Source organism: Panthera leo, chromosome B3 (genome assembly GCF_018350215.1).
Source record: "Panthera leo isolate Ple1 chromosome B3, P.leo_Ple1_pat1.1, whole genome shotgun sequence".
In the NCBI taxonomy this organism is placed as follows: Eukaryota; Metazoa; Chordata; class Mammalia; order Carnivora; family Felidae; genus Panthera; species Panthera leo.
Genome location: NC_056684.1, coordinates 70738593 through 70744999, shown reverse-complemented (window position 1 = coordinate 70744999; position 6407 = coordinate 70738593).

The window sequence follows — 6407 nt, the reverse complement described above, 5'->3', positions numbered from 1 at the left end:
AAACTTGAACCCATATGTTTTTCTATCACTCTAGTATTATTCTTATGCTTTTGACTCTTTCCATTTTCTTTTTTTTAATGTTTATTCATTTCTGAGAGACAGAGTGCAAGTGGGGTGGGGGTCGGATTGTCAGAGGGAGAGAGAGAGACACAGAATCCAAAGCCGGCTCCAGGTTCTGAGCTGTCAGCACAGAGCCTGATGCGGGGCTCGAACTCATGAATCATGAGATCATGACCTGAACCAAATTCAGATGCTTAACCAACTGAGCCACCCAGGCACCCTTCTTTTTGTTTTCTGCTTTCCTTTCTTTGTGTTTTCTTCCTAGAATTGGTGCCAAGGCAACTGAGGTTCTGTGATATTGCCAGTGAGCTCCATTGCCTCACTTATTTAGCCTATCAGTATGTAGCTGAGCCCATACAGTAAAGCCCAGGGTTTGGATATCTCAGAGCTGTAATACCAGTTTGGATATCCCAGGATAAAGCTAAACAGAAGCCAAACAGGACATTTTGCTGCTGAAGAGAAAATATATTTTGGGCCTGAAAGTAATTGCTTAAGTTATGAGTACCCAAGGGACACCAGGTCCTGATTAGGTGTTTGGATTCAAACTCTGGAAAGCAATCAGCTCTAGACCTGAAAGATATTGTCAGGAAGTGGTGTACCTGGGTTAAATCTGATCTTCTCAGGCCCTCTTTTTGTTAGCCAAGATGTTGTTAAAGGTATGGCAGCTAAACCCCAAGGGCTGTTGGATGGACTCTACTTTAGGCAGTATGGCCCAGGATATTTAGGTTCCTATCTTTGTCAGCCTTCCAGAGGCCATATGTAAAGACTCTGAAGAGTGCTTTGTTCCCTGTGAAATTTGGGGGAAAGAGAGAGAAGTGGCCAAATATACACACTTGGTAATTTCATAATTGAATTAGTTTTTTTACTTTTCTTTTTTTAAATTTGAGTATAGTTGACACCCATTATTACATTAGTTTCGGATATACAACATAGTGATTTGACAAGTCTATATGTGATTCTGTGCTCACCAGAAATGTAGCTAACATCTGTCACCATGCAACACTATTACAATACTCTTGACTGTATTTCTTATGCTGTGCCTTTTAGTCCTGTGACTTTTTCATTACATAACTGGAAGCCTGTATATCCCACTCCCCTTCACCAATTTTTCCCATCATCCCACCCCACTCTGGCAACCATCAGCTCGTTCACTGTATTTATAGGTCTCATTTGTTTTTTTTGTTTTTTTGTTTATTTTAGATTCCACATATAAGTGAAATCATATGGCATTTGTCTTTTTCATTCTGACTTATTTTAGCTAGCATAATACCCTCTAGGTCCATCCATGTTGTCATCAGAAATGGCACGATCTCATTCTGTTTATGGCTAGATAATACTCCATTGTTATACCACATCTTCCTTTTCCATTTGTCTATCGTTGGACACATAAGTTGCTTCTATATCTTGGCTTCTGTAAATAATGCTGCAATAAATATAGGGGTGCATATACCTTTTTGAATTAGCATTTTCACTTTCTTTGGATAAATACCCAGTAGTGGAATTACTGAATCATATGGTATTTCTATTTTTACTTTTCTGAGGAAAATACATATTATTTTTCACAGTGCCTGTACTAACACTGTATGAGTGTTCCTTTTTCTCCACATCCTCACCAACACTTTTTGATTTTAGCCACTCTGACAGGTGTAAGGTGAAATCTAGTTGTGATTTTGATTTGCATTTCCCTGATAGTGATGTTGAGCATGTTTTTATGTTTCTAGTGGCCATTTGTATGTCTTCTTTGGAAAAATGTCTACTTAGGTCTATGTCCATTTTTTTTTTAATATATGAAATTTATTGTCAAATTGGTTTCCATACAACACTCAGTGCTCATCCCAAAAGGTGCCCTCCTCAATACCCATCACCCACCCTCCCCTCCTTCCCACCCCCCATCAACCCTCAGTTTGTTCTCAGTTTTTAACAGTCTCTTATGCTTAGGCTCTCTCCCACTCTGACCTCTTTTTTTTTTTTTCCTTCCCCTCCCCCATGGGTTTCTGTTAAGTTTCTCAAGATCCACATAAGAGTGAAACCATATGGTATCTGTCTTTCTCTGTATGGCTTATTTCACTTAGCATCACACTCTCCAGTTCCATCCACGTTGCTACAAAAGGCCATATTTCATTCTTTCTCATTGCCACATAGCATTCCATTGTGTATATAAACCACGATTTCTTTATCCATTCATCAGTTGATGGACATTTAGGCTCTTTCCATAATTTGGCTATTGTTGAAAGTGCTGTTATAAACATTGGGGTACAAGTGCCCCTCTGCATCAGCACTCCTGTATCCCTTGGGTAAATTCCTAGCAGTGCTATTTCTGGGTCATAGGGTAGATCTATTTTTAATTTTCTGAGGAACCTCCACACTGCTTTCCAGAGAGGCTGCACCAGTTTGCATTCCCACCAACAGTGCAAGAGGGTTCCCGTTTCTCCACATCCTCTCCAGCATCTATAGTCTCCTGATTTGTTCATTTTGGCCACTCTGACTGGCGTGAGGTGATATCTGAGTGTGGTTTTGATTTGTATTTCCCTGGTAAGGAGCGACGTTGAGCATCTTTTCATGTGCCTGTTGGCCATCCGGATGTCTTCTTTAGAGAAGTGTCTATTCATGTTTTCTGCCCATTTCTTCACTGGGTTATTTGTTTTTCGGGTGTGGAGTTTGGTGAGCTCTTGATAGATTTTGGATACTAGCCCTTTGTCCGATATGTCATTTGCAAATATCTTTTCCCATTCCGTTGGTTGCCTTTTAGTTTTGTTGGTTGTTTCCTTTGCTGGCAGAAGCTTTTTATCTTCATAACGTCCCAGTAATTCACTTTTGCTTTTAATTCCCTTGCCTTTGGGGATGTGTCGAGTAAGAGGTTGCTACGGCTGAGGTCAGAGAGGTCTTTTCCTGCTTTCTCCTCTAGGGTTTTGATGGTTTCCTGTCTCCCATTCAGGTCCTTTATCCATTTTGAGTTTATTTTTGTGAATGGTGTGAGAAAATGGTCTAGTTTCAACATTCTGCATGTTGCTGTCCAGTCCTCCCAGCACCATTTGTTAAAGAGACTGTCTTTTTTCCATTGGATGTTCTTTCCTGCTTTGTCAAAGATGAGTTGGCCATACGTTTGTGGGTCTAGTTCTGGGGTTTCTATTCTCTTCCATTGGTCTATGTGTCTGTTTTTGTGCCAATACCATGCTGTCTTGATGATGACAGCTTTGTAGTAGAGGCTAAAGTCTGGGATTGTGATGCCTCCTGCTTTGGTCTTCTTCTTCAAAATTACTTTGGCTATTCGGGGGCTTTTGTGGTTCCATATGAATTTTAGGATTGCTTGTTCTAGTTTCAAGAAGAATGCTGGTGCAATTTTGATTGGGATTGCACTGAATGTGTACATAGCTTTGGGTAGTATTGACATTTTGACAATATTTATTCTTCCAATCCATGATCAGGGAATGTCTTTCCGTTTCTTTATATCTTCTTCAATTTCCTTCATAAGCTTTCTATAGTTTTCAGCATACAGATCTTTTACATCTTTGGTTAGATTTATTCCTAGGTATTTTATGCTTCTTGGTGCAATTGTGAATGGGATCAGTTTCTTTATTTGTCTTTCTGTTGCTTCATTGTTAGTGTATAAGAATGCACCTGATTTCTGTACATTGATTTTGTATCCTGCAACTTTGCTGAATTCATGTATCAGTTCTAGCAGACTTTTGGTGGAGTCTATCGGATTTTCCATGTATAATATCATGTCGTCTGCAAAAAGCGAAAGCTTGACTTCATCTTTGCCAATTTTGATGCCTTTGATTTCCTTTTGTTGTCTGATTGCTGATGCTAGAACTTCCAGCACTATGTTAAACAACAGCGGTGAGAGTGGGCATCCCTGTCGTGTTCCTGATCTCAGGGAAAAAGCTCTCATTTTTTCCCCATTGAGGAGGATGTTAGCTGTGGGGTTTTCATAAATGGCTTTTATGATCTTTAAGTATGTTCCTTCTATCCCGAGTTTCTCAAGGGTTTTTATTAAGAAAGGGTGCTGGATTTTGTCAAAGGCCTTTTCTGCATCAATTGACAGGATCGTATGGTTCTTCTCTTTTTTTTTTTTGTTAATGTGATGTATCACGTTGATTGATTTGCAAATGTTGAACCAGCCCTGCATCCCAGGAATGAATCCCACTTGATCATGGTGAATAATTCTTTTTATATGCCGTTGAATTCGATTTGCTAGTATCTTATTGAGAATTTTTGCATCCATGTTCATCAGGGATATTGGCCTGTAGTTCTCTTTTTTTACTGGGTCTCTGGTTTAGGAATCAAAGTAATACTGGCTTCATAGAATGAGTCTGGAAGTTTTCCTTCCCTTTCTATTTCTTGGAATAGCTTGAGAAGGATAGGTATTATCTCTGCTTTAAACATCTGGTAGAACTCCCCTGGGAAGCCATCTGGTCCTGGACTCTTATTTGTTGGGAGATTTTTGATAACCGATTCAATTTCTTTGCTGGTTATGGGTCTGTTCAAGCTTTCTATTTCCTCCTGATTGAGTTTTGGAAGAGTGTGGGTGTTTAGGAATTTGTCCATTTCTTCCAGCTTGTCCAGTATGTTGGCATATAATTTTTCATAGTATTCCCTGATAATTGTTTGTATCTCTGAGGGATTGGTGTAATAATTCCATTTTCATTCATGATTTTATCTATTTGGGTCATCTCCCTTTTCTTTTTGAGAAGCCTGGCTAGAGGTTTGTCAATTTTGTTTATGTTTTCAAAAAACCAGCTCTTGGTTTCGTTGATCTGCTCTACAGTTTTTTTAGATTCTATATTGTTTATTTCTGCTCTGATCTTTATTATTTCTCTTCTTCTGCTGGGTTTAGGCTGCCTTTGCTGTTCTGCTTCTATGTCCTTTAGGTGTGCTGTTAGATTTTGTATTTGGGATTTTTCTTGTTTCTTGAGATAGGCCTGGATTGCAATGTATTTTCCTCTCAGGACTGCCTTCGCTGCGTCCCAAAGCGTTTGGATTGTTGTATTTTCATTTTCGTTTGTTTCCATATATATTTTAATTTCTTCTCTAATTGCCTGGTTGACCCACTCATTCGTTAGTAGGGTGTTCTTTAACCTCCATGCTTTTGGAGGTTTTCCAGACTTTTTCCTGTGGTTGATTTCAAGCTTCATAGCATTGTGGTCTGAAAGTATGCATGGTATAATTTCAATTCTTGTAAACTTATGAAGGGCTGTTTTGTGACCCAGTATATGATCTCTCTTGGAGAATGTTCCATGTGCACTCGAGAAGAAAGTATATTCTGTTGCTTTGGGATGCAGAGTTCTAAATATATCTGTCAAGTCCATCTGATCCAATGTATCATTCAGGGCCTTTGTTTCTTTATTGACCGTGTGTCTAGATGATCTATCCATTTCTGTAAGTGGAGTGTTAAAGTCCCCTGCAATGACCACATTCTTATCAATAAGATTGCTTATGTTTATGAGTAATTGTTTTATATATTTGGGGGCTCCGGTATTCGGCACATAGACATTTATAATTGTTAGCTCTTCCTGATGGATAGACCCTGTAATTATTATATAATGCCCTTCTTCATCTCTTGTTACAGCCTTTAATTTAAAGTCTAGTTTGTCTGATATAAGTATGGCTACTCCAGCTTTCTTTTGGCTTCCAGTAGCATGATAAATAGTTCTCCATCCCCTCACTCTCAATCTAAAGGTGTCCTCAGATCTAAAATGAGTCTCTTGTAGACAGCAAAGAGATGGGTCTTGTTTTTTTATCCATTCTGATACCCTATGTCTTTTGGTTGGCGCATTTAATCCATTTACATTCAGTGTTATTATAGAAAGATACGGGTTTAGAGACATTGTGATGTCTGTATGTTTTATGCTTGTAGTGATGTCTCTGGTACTTTGTCTCACAGGGTCCCTCCTTAGGATCTCTTGTAGGGCTGGTTTAGTGGTGACGAATTCCTTCAGTTTTTGTTTGTTTGGGAAGACCTTTATCTCTCCTTCTATTCTAAATGACAGACTTGCTGGATAAAGGATTCTCGGCTGCATATTTTTTCTGTTTAGCACACTGAAGATCTCGTGCCAATCCTTTCTGGCCTGCCAAGTTTCAAAAGAGAGATCAGTCACAAGTCTTACAGGTCTCCCTTTATATGTGAGGGCACGTTTATCCCTTGCTGCTTTCAGAATATTCTCTTTATCCTTGTATTTTGCCAGTTTCACTATGATATGTCGTGCAGAAGGTCGATTCAAGTTACGTCTGAAGGGAGTTCTCTGTGCCTCTTGGATTTCAATGCCTTTTTCCTTCCCCAGTTCAGGGAAGTTCTCAGCTATAATTTCTTCAAGTACCCCTTCAGCACCTTTCCCTCTCTCTTCCTC